Source organism: Molossus molossus, unplaced genomic scaffold (genome assembly GCF_014108415.1).
Source record: "Molossus molossus isolate mMolMol1 unplaced genomic scaffold, mMolMol1.p scaffold_m16_p_1, whole genome shotgun sequence".
NCBI lineage: Eukaryota > Metazoa > Chordata > Mammalia > Chiroptera > Molossidae > Molossus > Molossus molossus.
The window spans coordinates 108,604,264-108,621,128 of record NW_023425344.1 but is presented as its reverse complement, the minus strand read 5'-3'; the positions used below and the strand labels follow the sequence as shown (position 1 = coordinate 108,621,128).

Sequence of the window (16,865 nt, the reverse complement as noted above, 5' to 3'; positions counted from 1 at the left end):
TTGCATGAGATATTATAAAAAATAAAAATAATTATTTTGAGTAGCCATCATTAATTAAGCTTAATTAATTATTAATTAATTTTTCTAGTGAGAGGATGACATATATTCAAAGTTGAGATACATCTTGGGAGATTTTTTTTGTTTTCTTGTAATTCATGAGTTTAGAGAACATTTTTTAACATTACATTAATTTGTAGCCTGGCTGGTGTGCTCAGTGGTTGAGTGTTAATGCATGCACCAAGAGGTTGCTGGTTCGATTCCCGGTCAGGGCACATGCCCAGGTTGTGGACTCAATCCCCAGTGGGGGGCATGCAGGAGGCAGCCAATCGATGTTCTCTCTATCGATGTTTCTCTCTCTCTGCCCTCTCCCTTCCTCTCTCTCTAAAATCAATAAATAAAGTAAAAATATAAATAAAATTACATTAATTTGGCATTTCCATTTTCATGGGTTCTTACTCTTGGCCTGAGAAAGATTTAACCAGAACCATTCTGATTAAGATAATACATGCAGACCAAGTTATGGATCTAAGTGAAGAAGTTTGATATGAAGGAAAAAAAACTAAACTGAGAAGACCCCAAACATATTTTAAGCCTGAGTTCATTATTTACCAGCTGTGGTTTCTTAAACAAATAATGTAACTATTCTGAGGCACAGTTTCCACATCTGTATGGTAAGGATGACAGGTAAGGATGACAGGGGAAGTCATGTAGGCCTCACCTTACATGGTCTCGTTATCCTATTCTACCTGTCAGATTGAATACTTACCAGATTAGCTTTCCAATGTTCACAAGACTCCTATGATTATAATATTACTATCCAGGTACTGCAGATGAGAGAACAAAGTCTTGAGGAGAAAAAGTAACCTACCTAGGAGTCTCTAGGAAGTAATGAAACAGGATGCCTACCTAGGCTGTCAAGCCCACATTGAAAGTGTGTGTGTAAAATTGATCACACTTGGTTCTCAGCAGTTTTTGATAATCACTTTGTGATAACTGCCTGATTTAACATTTTAAAAGTTATTAGTTTTGCTCTCATAGACAAGAGCAGTGATTTTACCATTGATGAAGTGATGTCTTGTGCAGTTTAGTATGACAAAGTAAAAACGTAACAACTTTAACCTTTCAAGTGCTACACCATTATTGATATAGAGCCTCACTGGCCTCCCCCGCTGGTATGGCTCAGTGGATTGAGCATCATCCCATGCACTGAGTGGTCCCTGTTCAATTCCTGGTCGGGGCACATGCCTGGGTTGTGGGCTTGATTCCCAGTCGGGGCCTGCAGGAGACAGCCGATGAGACCAATGGTTCTCTCTCACATTGATGTTTCTCTTTCCCTTAAAAAAAAAAATCTATATAAAAAAAAACATATTTAAGACTTGATGACTTAAGTGACTCAAAGAGGCATAGATTTGTAAATGTAAAATATCAGAATGTTTGGTCACAGCCTTCAGTGTATAGATGTAGACTTTCCTATTTCAGAGGGTTAACTTCTAACAATTAAAATAGAAATTAATTATAACCCACCATAATGATTTATTCAATTTTCTGTGCAGAGCACGTGTTTTTTGAGGCAAAGAAGAAAACAAAGTAGCCACCTCTTCTGCCTGGGTGACTCAGTTGGTTAGAACATCGTCCCATACACCAAAATGTTGTGGCTTGATCCCAGGTTGGGGTGTGTACAGGAGGCAACTTATCGATGTTTCTCTCTCCTTTCATCTCTCTCTAAAATCAATACAAAAACATATCCATGGATGAGGGTAAAAAAATAGCCACCTCTCATTGCTGCATTTATCATTTCTCCTTTCTCTCTTCAAGCTGACAGATTCAGAAATGATTACTGCTGGGTTTAGGGCAGATCTTCAAAAGAAGAGAAAATGAGAAAGATTATACTAGGACAATGTCTATCAGAAAGTTAGTGCATTTTTTAATCTTTCCACTATATTACACTGCTGAGTAGTATAAAATATAGTTTGTAACAGTTTGAATGTTTGTATATCAAATTGGACATCCAAAAGGTGGCCACGTTCTGGTGTGGGGCCACCTCGGGTGATATCTCTAGGCAGAAAAAGGCCATTAAATAAAATGTTAGCTTCTCACACACTTATAGCCCCATTATCTCTATTTCCTGTGTTTTCTCAAAGGTGAGATAGTTGGTGTGTTCTATCTTTCCTAGAAGAAGAGTTTTTTTCTCTTTGGAGTAGGATTTGGCTGATTGCCTTCTGTCCTCAGTTAGTTTAGAGAAATATTGGGATTTGTAATTCATTCTTTCTTATTATTAGTGTGGTAGTGACACTGTTGCATTCAACACCAGAGATTGACCCTAACACAAATGGAAGGACCTGAGCTTGTGCCAGCAATTTATCTGGTGCTTCACGCACTGATTTTTAAATAAAAATTGGTGGAAACCTTTATGTTAGCTGCTCTGTCATCATTATAGATTGGTTTCTTTTTTCAATGAGAATTTAAATCATTATCAAACATTTCTTAGAGTTAAAAATTGGCCCATTTTCCCTGTTACCACCAACAGAAAACACACACACACTCAGGTACACACTTCCATTTATATAAATAGAATTGATAATGTAGGGGAGGAAACATAAATTTCCTTCTATCCTTCAAAGTTCTTCTGGCTGGACTAATAATCAAATTAACATGAGGCAGATTAACAGGAGAAAATTACCAAATTCATCACATATGTACATATGGGGGTTTCAAAAGACTATGAGACCCCAGGGCAGATTAGGCAGTTAGGGTTTGTACGCCCTCCTGAGCTAAGGAGAAGGGGGGGTGGGAGGTTAGGGTTTGACATTTCAAAGGATGGGAGGGCAATTCACAGGGAGATGGAAAAGCAAATGTTTGGTAAATAAGTACTTGCTGGGCCAAACTTAATGATGAGACTCAGTGAGGACTTGCTAGGTTATTGCTGGGTTCCTCCCTGTCTATCACACTTAATTCATATTATCTAATATGACAGCTTTCACTGTCAATAAAACACTTTTTAAACAATTTCTACAAACATTCTTTCTTTCATAAAAATTAGTTTAAGATTTACAAATGGTAAAGAATGATGATGCATCATTTAACATTTCCTCAATTGGCCTCCCCATATTTCCAATCCTGCCTGGATTCTTTGCTCCATTTCTTTATGCCTTTGTCTGAGTAGAACCAGGTTGTGAGATGAGGTACAGGGGGCTCAGTAATGTCCACACATACCCTCCTTCCAAACCACAGAACACACACAATACATGCACAACCAGTAGCTCTTCTCCCGTGATGATACTGAGAGGTTTTAGTACAAGGAAAAATGGCAAATGGGAAACAAGGCATCCACTTCGACCTGGTTTACTGATGTCAGCCACCATAATCCTTCACACATAGCTGTCTGATAATTTGGCTGCAAACAGGATTTAAATGTAAGCACTCAGGAAGAGGGAAGTTTCTATAATCTTATCACCAAATGATATTATTTGCATGCCCAAGGGCATGCATTCTGTCAACAAGCTGGACAAAAAAAGAGTGAGAAAGATGTAGTGAGGGACAGACGCAGGGCAGTGAGCGAACTGACCTGGCCTGAGTAAGCTGCAGGTAGAATGAGAGCTAGAAGACCCAGTGTTCTGAAGACACCCTTCAGAAGGGGTCAGAGGAGGACAAAGGAATGTCTGGCTGGGGAGCGTGATTTTTTTATATATATTTTTTTTTCTCTTCCACCATCACTCATAAAAATGGTCCATAGCCAAATGGAATTTGAAATTAATATTCTAGAAAGAGGAAGAGGGTGGGAACAGTAAGATTTACCCTGTTGTTCTTTAACAATAATATCTTAAAATTTTATAGCTGAGTATTTAATTCTAAATAATTTTTTTTCTTTTCTGAAATATATTTATTTATTATTATTTTTTATTTTTATTCATTTAATTTTGTTACAGATGTTTCTCCTTTTTTCCCCATCAACATCCCCATCTCCCTGACCCCATCACCGGCTTTGTTGTCCATGCCCATTGGTTATGCATAATTGCGTATAATTTCTGTGATTTATCTCTTCCCTCCTCCCACAACCCCCTCTTCTGAAGGTTATCAGTCTGTACCATACTTCCACGTCTTTGGGTCTACCCTATTCCTCGGGTTATGTTCATTATATTCCACAAATAAGTGAGATCATGTGGTATTTCTCTTTTTCTGCTTGGCTTGTTTCACTCACTTTCCAGGTCCCTCCATGTCGTCTCAAAGGATAAGAGATCTTTCTTTCTTATAGCTGCATAGTACTCCATTGTGTATATGTACCACTGCTTTCTTATCCATTCGTCTACTGATGGACACTTGGGTTGTTTCCAGATCTTAGCTACTGTAAATAGTGCTGCTATGAACACGGGGGTACATGTATTCTTTCTGATTGGAATTTCAGGCTTCTTAGGGTATATTCCCATAAGTGGGATCACTGGGTCAAATGGAAGTTCAATTTTTAAATTTTTGAGGTAACACCATAGTGTTTTCCATAGTGGCTGCACCAGTCTGCATTCCCACCAGCAGTGTACTTTTCTCCACACCCTTGCCAACACTTGTTGTTTGATGATTTGTTGATGGCGGCCATTCTGACAGGTGTGAGGTGATACCTCATTGTTGTTTTAATTTGCATCTTTCTGATGATTAGTGATGTTGAGCATTTCTTTATATGTCTCTGGGCCATTTGTATGTCCTGTTTGGAGAGGTGTCTATTCAACTTCTCTGCCCATTTTTTAATTGGGTTCTTTGTCTTCCTTTTGTTGAGTTGTATGAGTACTCTATATATTTTTGGAATTAACCCCTTATCTAATGTATCATTGGCAATGATGCTCTTCCATACCTTGGGTTGCCTTTCCATTTTGGTGGTTGTTTCTTTTGCTGTGCAGAAGCTTTTGAGTTTGATGTAGTCCCATGTGTTCATTTTCTCCTTTGTTTCTGTTGCTTTAGGTGATGTATCAGTGAAAATTCTGCTGCGTATGATGTCCGAAATTTTGTTGCCTACATTTTCTTCTAGAATTTTTATGGATTCACGGGTCACATTTAAGTCTTTTATCCATTTTGAGTTTATTCTTGTGTATGGTGTAAGTTGATGGTCCATTTTTATTTTTTTGCATGTAGCTGTCCATTTTTCCCAACACCATTTATTAAAGAGGCTGTTTTTACTCCACTGCATGCTCTTGCCTCGTTTGTCTAATGTTATTTGAGGAAAATGTTTTGGGTCCATTTCTGGGTTCTCTGTTCTGTTCCACTGGTCTATATGCCTGTTCTTGTGCCACTACCAGGCTGTTTTGATTACAGTCGCTTTGTAGTATAACCTGATATCTGCTATTGTGATCCCACCTACCTTGTCCTTCTTTTTCAAGATTGCTGTGGCTGTTCCAGGTCTTTTTTGGTTCCATGTGAACTTTTGAAGTATTTGTTCTAGTTTTGTGAAATATGTCATTGGTATTTTGATGGGGATTGCATTGAATCTATAGATTGCTTTGGGTACTATGGACATTTTAATGATGTTAATTCTTCCAATCCATGAACAAGGTATGCGCTTCCACTTTTTTATATCTTTCTCAATTCCTTTTCTTAATGTCCTGTAGTTTTCTGTAGTTTACTTCTTTGGTTACGTTTATTTCTAGGTATCTTAATTTTTTTGTCACAATGGTAAAGGGGGTGATTTTTTTAGTTTCTCTTTCTATGACTTCATCATTGGTGTACAAGAATACCGTCGATTTCTTGACGTTAATTTTGTATCCTGCTACTTTGCCAAATTCATTTATTAAGTCTAGTAGATTTTTGATGGAATCTTTAGGGTTTTCTATGTATAATACCATGTCATCTGCAAATAATGACAGTTTTACTTCCTACTTTCCAATTTGGATCCCTTTCATTTTTTCTTCATGTCTGATTGCTGTGGCTAACACTGCCAGTACTATGCTAAATAAGTGTGGCAAAGGGGGACATCTCTGTCTTGTTCCTATTCTTAAGGGAAATGCTTTTAGTTTCTGCCCATCGAGTATCATGTTGGCTGTAGGTCTTTCATATATGGCCTTTATTATGTTGAGATATGATCCCTCTATTCCAACATTGCTGAGTGTTTTTATCAGAAATGGGTGCTGGATATTGTTGAATGCTTTTTCAGCATCTATTGATGTAATCAAATGTTTTTTTTTGTTTGTTTGTTTGTTTTTTATCATGGTTATATTTTCTTCCTATTTCTTCTACTAATAACAACAGTCCTTTTAACATTTCTTGCAGTGTTGGTTTGGTGCTATTGTATTCCCTTAGCCGTTTTTTTCTGAGAAGCTCTTTATTTGACCTTCTATTTTGAATGATAGCCTTGCTGGGTAGAGTAGTCTTGGATTCAGATCCTTGTTTTTCATGACCTTGATTAATTCATGCTATTGCCTTCTGGCCTTTAGTGTTTCTCTTGAGAAGTCAGCTTATAGCCTTATAGCCTTATGGGGGTTCCTTTGTAGGTAATCTGTTGCTTATCTCTTGCTGCCTGTAGGATGCTCTCTTTGTCTTTAATTTTTGGCATTTTAATTACTATGTGTCTTGGTGTGGGCCTGTTTGGGTTTTTCTTACTTGGGGCTCTCTGTGGTTCTTGAAGTTGAATGCCTTCTTTCTTCACCAAATTAAGGAAGTTTTCTGTCACTATTTCTTCAAATATATTCTCTAACCCTTGCTCATTTTCTTCTTCAGGGACTCCCATGATGCAAATATTATTATATTTCTAGTTATCCCACAGTTCTCTTAAGCTGTCTTCCAGTTTTTTAATTGTTTTTTCCTTTTGGTTTTCTGATTGGTTGAGTTTTTTCTACCCTGTCTTCTAATTCAATGATCTGCTTACTCTTCTCTGCGGGTTAGTCCTTCTAATGTGTTCTTCATTTCTGCTATGTCATTCTTCATTTCTTCTTGGTGGTTTTTAATTTCCAGTTGGTTGATTTTCAATGTTTCCATGTCTTTTACTCTTGGTGTTTATGTCCTTACTTGTGCTTTTAAACTTTCCCAAGATCATGTCTCTGAATTTAGCTCTGTTAACTTGCTTAACTGCATTTCATTTATCTCATCATCAGTAGAGTTCTCTTATTCTTTCATTTGGGATTTGTTTCTTTGTTTCACCATTTTGGCTATCTCAGTGGGCTTTGGAGCCTGCCATATTTTCCCTGTGGGTGTTGATGTTGTGCTGCTTGTGGCTCCCTCTCCTGGGTTTGAATGAGCATGGGAGGATCCACGTTAAACACCACTATTAAGTCTTACTTTCCTGGGTAGAGTTGCAAGCCCAGGAATGGTTCAGTTATCCTCTAGCTTTTTGCCTGGAGGCTATCAGTAGCTGTTTCTTGAAGTGCCTTGTGTCCTCAATTGAATGAAGAACTCCCTCAGGTGGTCAGTGTATAGGGATTTCCTGAGGGTGGGGCAGATGATGATTGTTAATGAGCCTCAATTTGCATTTCAATGGACCACCAGGTGGGTTGAATCTCTGAGGGAGGGGCCACCGCCTCTCCCCAGAGCCCTGGGAAGGAGTCAGATGACCACTGTACTGCGTGGCCACAACTCAGCAAAAGCTCTGAGCACCCTCCAAATCCTGAGTGTCCCCACACAGTTTAGTCCAGTCTGCCCTCCCTCTGCCAGAGCCCAAGGTGAGTGGCTGTGGCTATTTTAGCGTCTGTCCTGGCTTTGCACTGTCGAGCTGCTTGGGAGTTTAACCCCAAGGGCGCTGCTCACAGCTAAGACCGCTGCTGTCCGTGGGCTCTTAGCCCCCCCTCACACTCCCACAGGATCGATTCAGTGTCCCTGGTTATATGGTCCTCACAAGCTGCTTTTCTGTTGCTTTTTCCTGATGATTTGTCTTTATTTTAGTTGTAGTCCCAGTTTGGTCCTGGGAGATGGTCTGTGTAGCTTCCATTCACTCAGCTGCCATTTTCATCCACCTAATTCTAAATAATTTAATTCACATGTTTCACAGGCCAGAACACACTGGTTTCTCTTTCCTTTTATAATATAATACATACTCATTAGTACTCACATTGTATACGTGTACTGTAATTTCATTACTTGTTCTTTCAAACCTCCCTAGTGTCCTTTATGGTTTAAATCTCTCCATTTTCCTTTTTGGTTTAAATAGCATTTCTTAAGTCATTATTTAAAAAAAAAAAAAAGCACATGTTAAAACCTACTAATACCTCGGACAAATTAAAGCAATAATCATATATTCCTAATAAAGAAAGTAGAAAAGCTTGCATTAAGTCCCTACCATATGACAAGCAATTTAATTATTGGTACTTATTTGTTTTGGGATTTTTTTTGTTGTTTTTTTCCTTTATTGAAAGTCTCACTGTTGTCAGGTTGCAGATCTAGAAGTTTCTGACTACAAACCTAGGAACTAGTTAGTACTTGTGTATTTCCTCTGTATGGACCTTCAAATTCCATAATTTTGAGATTTTCTTCTATATTATATACTTTCATTCGTTGCTGGGCACAAAGACTGATTCAATAGCCAGTCATAGTAGAATTATGTTGCCTTCTGAAACTACAGTTTATGAAATTCTGCTTCAAAACTGATACCACTCTCTGATGGAACAAGTCGGGGTCATAGAAGTTACAAAACCTCGGCTCCAAAAAGTGTGCTCTCAGATTCTGGCCTCTGCATTTCACTTTTATAACCTGCCTGCCTTGACTACCCTTCAGTTCTAATCTGAGAATAAAAATGAAATAGATATGAAAACATCAAATACCAAATGATATTGTAAAGGCATTGTTTTTTGCGAGTCCCAGTTCTTACTACAAAAAAGAGTAACCCCCAAATAAGTTAATTTCTAAGTACTCTCCAAAAGTCTAGACAGATGTTAATATCTATATTATATCTCCATCTACTTTTCTTTTGCCAAGAAATTCTCAATGTGCTCTTTGCCAGACATAAGCATACCCTTAGCTTAAAATGTTTTATCTTTCTCTATGTTGGTAAAAAGATTAATTCTTTATATAAGAAACCTCAGCAAAATGAAATGAAGTGCTACTCTCTATCTCTCTGTCATAGTGTGGGTAAGATTTTGGATGAAACTTGTAGTTTCTGATAGGTTGATTGTTTTAAATTTTAATACTAGGACTGTTCTTTGCAGGGATCCTCAGACTACTTGAATATAAACAGAAAGCTTCATTTAAAAAATTAAGTTTTCCACACATTTTATTTTTTTTTTCAGGAAAATAGCATCATTTCAACTAGCATTTCCATCAGTCTTACATTTGCATAATGTTGATGTTGGGAGAGCTAAATTTGGATACCAATAGTGATTTTAGTCTATTGTTGGCTTGTATTGCACAGTTTCATTTGTGTGTGTGTGTGTGTGTGTGTGTGTGTGCATCAGAAAATCTGCTGATAAGTGCTTATTTCTCTAAATGATTAACTCAAAAGGCAATTGCTGTCTCTATTCGTCTATTATCTAGACCACACATTTCTGTCTGTGTTCTGCTCACAGTGTCTAGTAAGTTGCTTTTATATATTTTTATTTTGGTTGAGTAAATAAACTTGCTGCTTTTTGTCTTTTGAATTGTTTCATTTCAAGTAAGACATCCACGGCTCATCAACCTGGCCTTTCTTGCCTTTGTTCATGGGGTTTTCCTCTAGTTTGATAACAAACCAAGATGAGTTATGTCTGCACATGTCTCTTTAGTTTGATTTGGGTTTAATAATTAATTTTACTTTTGCTATTACAGTTAAGTCACCTACCAGTTCTGGGAATAATTCTCTCCCTCCTGAAGAAAGTATTACTTGAGGGACTTTGTTCTATTCAGCAAACTAATAGATCAGAGAAACTGACCTCTGTCCCTCTGTATGCCAGGGAAATGAGCTGGTCCGCCTGCCTCAAAGGCAGGAAATACATGGAAAGAGCTATTCTCTCTTCCGCTGCTGCCATTAACAACACAGATAAACACTCCTTAGGCCCATCTAAGTTGCTGAGTTCAGTAAACTCCTTTCGCTGATCTAATTATATAAATAGATGTATATTACTAATCATTAAGCTACCCTTGACACTCTTCCTGCATCTAAGAACCAGATTTCAGACCCTGCAGGGCCTTTGGAGATTCTGGAACATAGCAGCCTTAAGAAGCCCACAGAGATCAATTCTTATGCAGTTTTCCAAAGCAAGACATACTTTCTCTTTTGAAAAATCATACTTGACTTCATCATAGTTCAGTTCAATTTCATCTTAATTCTCCATGTTGTGTTTTTAGTGGAGGTTGGGCACGATTCTTTAAATAAAATTAGCGTAGATAAATTAGGAGGTAAGCTTATACATTCTCTGTTACAGGGATGGCTATAAAATAATTCTAGGTAGGTAAATATATACTCAGCTTTTTAAAGTCACAAGTAAGGTGAATACTTGAGGTTTCTGTGAAATGCTCTTAGAAAATTTCACATTAACCTTTCATAATCATAAAGCTGCTAAGATAGGACACCCCAGCCACGTCTCAGCTGGAATAAATAAGTGCATTTATTCCTGTCTTTCATCTGAGATTCTCTACTCCAACCTGTTTTTTGTTATCTTTTCTGAGATCTCTCCATGAGCCCATGAAGACTTACCAGGGCTTAATCTTATCTTTTTTTTTTTTTAATTCCTCACCAGAGGATACTTTTCTGTTTACCATCAGATAGAGTGGGAGGGAGGGAAAGAGAGAGAGACAGAGAGAAACATTGACATGATAGAGCCACACTGACTGGTTGACTCCCGCATGACCCAACCAGGGCTGGGGACGAACTGCAACCAAGGTACGTGCCCTTGACTGGAATCAAATCCGCAACTCATTGGTCAGTGGGCTGGCGCTCTAACCACTGATCAAAACCAGCCAGGGCCCAGGGTTTAATTTTAGATGAGTGCAAAACATTCTCATCCTGAAGCTATTCAATGATTAAGTTTACACATGACTCTTTTGCAAGGAAAATTTTTCTAAAAGAAAAGTTGGCTAAATGTAAATGAATATAATATTCCTTAAGAGTGACTACAACTAAAAACAAGTAGATTTAATCCTTGTGAAATACCTTAAATTATGGAAGATATAAAACAAGACACTTTGGGATAAAGATTTCCCTGACAAGTTAGTATTTTCATATCTTTTAAAAATATCGTTATAGCTGTTTTCAGTATCTTCTATTTTTGTCTGTTTCTTCTTACCAAATTTATAACCTGTCTCTTAAGTTGTTGATGATTACCCTAGAGCTGTGATTTTCAACCTTTCACGCACATATAAACTGATTACTAAAATTCTGCGGCACTCCAAAATACGTATCATAATTTCTGCCCATCTGACCAAAAAAAAAATGTATAATTTTGGTTCATTCATACCAGATGACTATTGTTGTGTTGGCTGTTGTCATTCTTTTATTTGACAATCTAAGAGAAAAGAGGTCAGTTTGCATGTTTGAAAAGTTATTGTGGTACATGGGTTGAAAATTGCTCTCCTCGGGAAATAGCCAAGATGTCACATGGTTTGTCTATAAATTGACTTCCCACCAGCACTTCTGCTGTGCCTGAGTCCAGCCCCAGAAAGCAGGTGTCTCTTTCTTTACTAAGTTGCTCTGTTAAAATGCCAATGGGACTGGAGGTGAAACTCCTTTACACTACTCGCAATTCAGATAAAATGCCAGGTAGTTCTTATCATGCAACAGCTATCTGAGAAGAAATGCCAACTAAGATGCACTCTTTTTTTTTTTCTTTTCATTTATCTTTATTGTTGAAAGTAATACAGATGTCCCCACTCTTTTACCCTATTGACCCCCTCCACCTTGCTCCAGGCCCCCACCCCAGGCCTCCACGGCACTGTTGTCTGTGGCCTTGGTTATGTATGTCTGCATATAAGTTCTTTGGTTAATTTCCTCCCACCTCCAACTCCCACCTTCCCTCTGAGATTCATCAGTCTGTTTCATGCTTCCATGTCTCTGGATCTATTTTGTTCATTAGATTCCACATATAAGTGAGATCATGTGATAACTTGTCTTTCTTTGACTAGCTTATTTACATTAGCATAATACTCTCCAGGTTCCTCTATGCTGTCTCAAAGGGTAAAATCTTTCTTTTGTACGCATGCATAGTATTCTATTGTGTACCTATACCACAGCTTTTTTATCCACTTATCTACTAATGGACACTTGGGCTGTTTCCAGATTTTAGTGATTGTAAACAGTGCTGCTATGAACATAGAAGTACATATATTCTTTCTGATTGGTGTTTCAGGACTCTTAGGATATATTCCTAGGAATGGGATCACTGGGTCAAATGGCAGTTTCATTTTTAATTCTTTAAGGAAACTCCATACTGTTTTCCATAGTGGCTGCACCAGTCTGCATTCCCACCAACAGTATACAAGGGTTCCCTTTTCTCCACACCCTCGCCAGTACTTGTCATTTGTTGATGTGTTGATAGTAGCCATTCTGGCAGTAAGCAATCTTGAGAAAGAAGAACAAAGTTTCAAGGGTCACAATGCCAGATATCAAATTATACTACAAAGCCATTGTAATCAAATAGCCTGGTGCTGGCCCAAGAATAGACATGTAAATCAGTGAAACAGAATAGAGAACCCAGAAATCAACCCAAGCCATTACACTCAATTACTGTTTGACCAAGGAGGCAAGAGCATACAATGGAGACAAGACAGTCTCTTCAATAAATGGTGCTGGGAAAACTGGACAGGCACATGCGAAGAAATAAAACTAGACCACCAACTTAGACTATACATAAGAATAACTCAAAATGGATAAAAGACTTAAATTGTGAAGTTGTGAAATCATAAAAATCCTTGAAGAAACCATAGGCATCAAAATCTCAGACACCTCACATAGCGGAATATTCACTGATACATAGCCTCGGGCAAGAAAAACAAAGGAAAAAATAAATAAACAAGTAGAACCACATCCAACTAAAAAGATTCTGCACAGCAAAAGATACCACCAACAAAATGAAAAGGGATCCCACTGCATGGGAGAACATATTTGCCCATAAAACACCATATAAGGGGTTAATTTCAAAATATATAGAGTACTCATCCAATTTAACAAAAAGAAGACAACAGTCCAATTAAGAAATGGGTGGAGGACCTAAATGGACACCTCTCCTAAGAGACATGAAAAAATGCTCCACGTCACTAATCATCAGAGAGATGCAAATTAAAGCAACAGTGAGGTAAGATTTATTCTTGGTAAATAGACCAAGGTTAAGCAAATGCCTGAGTCCTGCTGCCAGACAGATTCGCCTGTAGATATACATGCTTGAATGTCAAAAGGGAGCAGCACTCTTTTGAGAGGCATCAATATCCTTAGCTTTTGAAAAATCCAGAAGTTGACAAATGTGGCCAAATGTTAAATATTGGTGGATCTGCATAGAAGATTTAGGGTGCTCTATTATTTTTGTAACGTGTTTTAAATGGGAAAATATTGTCCAATACAAAATGAAGGAAAGGAGAGGTTAGCGAAAGAGGATGAAGAGTTAACATTGAACTTGGTCTAATTTCAATTTCAACCTGTAATCAAGTTTTGAATTATTTGTCACTCTTCTGATGTGCTTTGCCTGCACTGTATTTCAAATCATAACATGTCTGTTGAGGGGCAGCTTGGTAATAGTGTTTAAACATACCGACTTAGAAATAGGTTGCCTGGATTTGAGTCCCTGTCCCATCCCCCTACTTTGCCAGCGACTAGCTGGGTGACTTTGAGCATGTTATTTACGTCACTTTCCTCATCTGTAAAATGGGAACAATAACAGTATCAACATTTTAAGGCCGATATTAGAATTCGGCGATTTCCCATTTGTACAGTGCTTAATTCAGTGGCAGTCACAGTGTTGTAGATGTCTGTTCCATTGATAGCAATAATAATCATGCAGATATTTAACTTGAAAATAGTCCCTTTCTACTGACAGGAAAGAAGGGAGGACAGATTGTAATCAACGAAGGCAAGGGAGGGACTTTTCAAACTGCAAAGGATAAACTCCTAGGAGTGCTTTTCCTGCCTACCCTGCTTGAGGATCACTGGTCAAGGAAGTACCAGGAATCCGCTGCCCCCAGGTGAACTCGGACTGCAGAGAGCTTTAGCAAATCATTGCTTCAGAGGTGCTTGGCAAGCAGGTACTGCTGTGCTTCAATTCCCGAAATGGAAAATTTCAGGACTTGTAAGTGCTACCAGGCGAAGTGAGATGATGTTATCCAGAATCAAGTCTGTTTATCCTTTTAATCCATTTCACGCTTGTCAGAGTCCTTAGGGCAACTGTTTTAGCTTTCCAAAGACCATTTACATGACATCAAGTCTTGCCATTCAAAGCGGGGTCCCTGGGGAGTATCAGCATCCCTGGGAAGAGCTTTTAGAAACAGAATTTCAGCCCATTCACCCCCAGACCTCCCAATGTGGAATCTGTATTTTAACCAGAACCCGCAGTGTTTCCTGCGCACTCGCCCGCTTGAGCAGCCTGGGATCACTGCCTGGCCTCTGGAGCAGGGCAAAGCATCCAGGCGGCCTCTTCTGGTTCTCGCCCTCCCCCACCTGCCCTGCAGGGGCTTCTTTGTAAAACACTTTGTACTTTCTCTGTGCCCTTGAACAGGCTGTTGCTCTGAACCCTGCCTGAATGGTAAATAGTTACCTAACTAATTTGAATAATTCTCAGGTGTCCAGAGTAGGCACGCTCTGATTGGGGAGTGTTTGCTGGGAACCACGCAATGAGGGGCCAGAAGACATGGTGATAGTTCACTTACTCTGTCTCACACGAACGAGCATCAGGTAACTGCAAAATGTTTACACATTGTTTTCTAATTTACGAACAGCCCCATGCACAGCGTCATTCAATATGCAGGGTTAATGAAGTTCTCAGTTCTGTTATGAAAAAAGCGCTGAAGCAGTTAGAATTCCTAACTCAGAAAATCAATTCCATTGATGGGCTTCATTTCTAAAAGACTGAATAGCAGGTCCCTTGTCTCTGTATTTGCATATTGATTAGCCAATTTCCATGAACATTTTGACCTTTTAATTAGGTGTCCAGTGTTTTCAGTCACTGGATCAATGACCCATGTCCTGTTCGCTCCTCCCAGGGTGTGAGAGTTCGTTAAAATCCCACTTTATAAAAAAAAATCCTCGATGGTAAAAGCATTATGAATTATTCTGCCCACTATAGCTATTGTTTTCTGGAATACACTCAGCTCGTTTTAGAGTAGAAGCAGGATCTTTCTTTAGGGTCTGTCAAAAGTTTGCCTTGCTGGACCACAAGTACAGGCCTCTCTGTGGCCCATTTTCTCTCTTTCTCTTTTTTTTTTTATCCTCACCCGAGGACACTTTTCGATATTTTGTTCAGATAGAGTGGGAGGGGGAGAGAGAGAGAAACATCGATGTGAAAGGGACACATGGAGTGGCTGCCACCCCCACGACCCAACCAGGGCCCGGGACAAACTGCAACTGAGGTACATGCCCTTAGCGGGAACCAAACCCGGGTCTCTCTGGACCGCAGGCCGACGCTCTAACCACTGAGCCAAACCGGCCAGGGCCGTGGCCCAGTTTCTCTTTGAATAGTTGTCTGTTGCAGAAACATGTCAAGTAAATGTTTCCATCTATATCTATGTCTACAAACATACAATGTATATACTTATATGTATGTCCCTCTGCTGTCTTTCAAATTGTGTTACTTTTTTAAGGGAATCGATTTCAGTTAAATAGGTGAATAAGCCAGTGAAAGGCTATTACCATTGAGATTTGTAAAAAAGAAAAGAAATGTTCTGGAAGTTTAGAAAATAGGCCCCTGGATCTCTCCTTGGAAGATAAGACCTGGAAGCATCTGAACCCCAATGTGAAAAATGAAAGTGGTTTAGGCTATGCCACCCCCTGGCGAGAAGGGCCCTGCGTGTTGCCCTCAGGCCTCCGGGGTCGCACAGCGTGGCTCCACCCAGCATGGGGCTCTGTTAGTCAGTCCCTGTCATTCCAGGCATTTCTTCTGAGAAGACTGTTCTGTACCTTTTTCAGATTTTGTCTTTTTTTGTTTTTTTACATTGGCCTCATGCATTGCTATTACATTCGAAAGAAAATTGTTACATCCACGAAGAACGAAAACATGAATGACTGACAACACTAAGGGTTCCAGGTAGAAAACATTGTTATGGAAAATCTGGTGACAGGTAGGAAAAGAATGGCCTAGAATGAAAGAAGGGAGACGGAATGATGTGGTGGGTAAGACTCAACGTTTGGAGTCAAACAATGTGGATCGAAGTTCTGGCTCCACTACATATTGTTGTGTGAGTTTACTACTTGCTCTTATTTTTGTTAAGTTTTAAAAAGTAGTCCTAGCCGGTTTGGCTCAGCAGTTAGAATGTCAGCCTGCGGTCCAGAGAGACCTGGGTTCGGTTCCTGCTAAGGGCATGTACTTTGGTTGCAGTTTGTCCCCAGCCCTGGTTGGGTCATGCAGGTGGCAGCCACTCAATGTGTCCCTTTCACGTTGATATTTCTCTCTCTCTCTTCCTCTCTCCCTCCCACTCTGTCTGAATGAAAAATGGAAAAATGTCCTCGGGTGAGAATTAAAAAAAAAAAAAAAAAAGACAAGGGTCACAAAGGTTATTAAAAGAGTCCCCACATAGCTTTTATCCAGCTTTCTCAAATGTTAACACCTTACATACTCATCCTACAATTATCAATACCAAGACATTGACATGATTACTATACTCTTAACTAATCTATAGGCCTTATTCATATTCTGTTAATTGTCCTCAATTTTGTTATCGGAATCCAGTCTGGGACCCACACTGCATTTATTTGTCCTATCTCCTAGTCTCCTCCAACCTGTACCATTTCCTCGGTCTTTCTGTCTTTCATCAACGTGACACTTTTGAAGAGTATTTCATACAGTTTC

The 16,865-nt window shown here is 39.0% G+C and overlaps 1 protein-coding gene across 2 annotated transcripts in view; it reads left to right on the top strand.

The window, feature by feature from the left end:
• PLXDC2 (plexin domain containing 2) overlaps positions 1 to 16,865 on the top strand; it is a 418,222-nt gene that overhangs the window by 213,517 nt on the left and 187,840 nt on the right. The gene's annotated exons all lie outside the window — the stretch shown is intronic.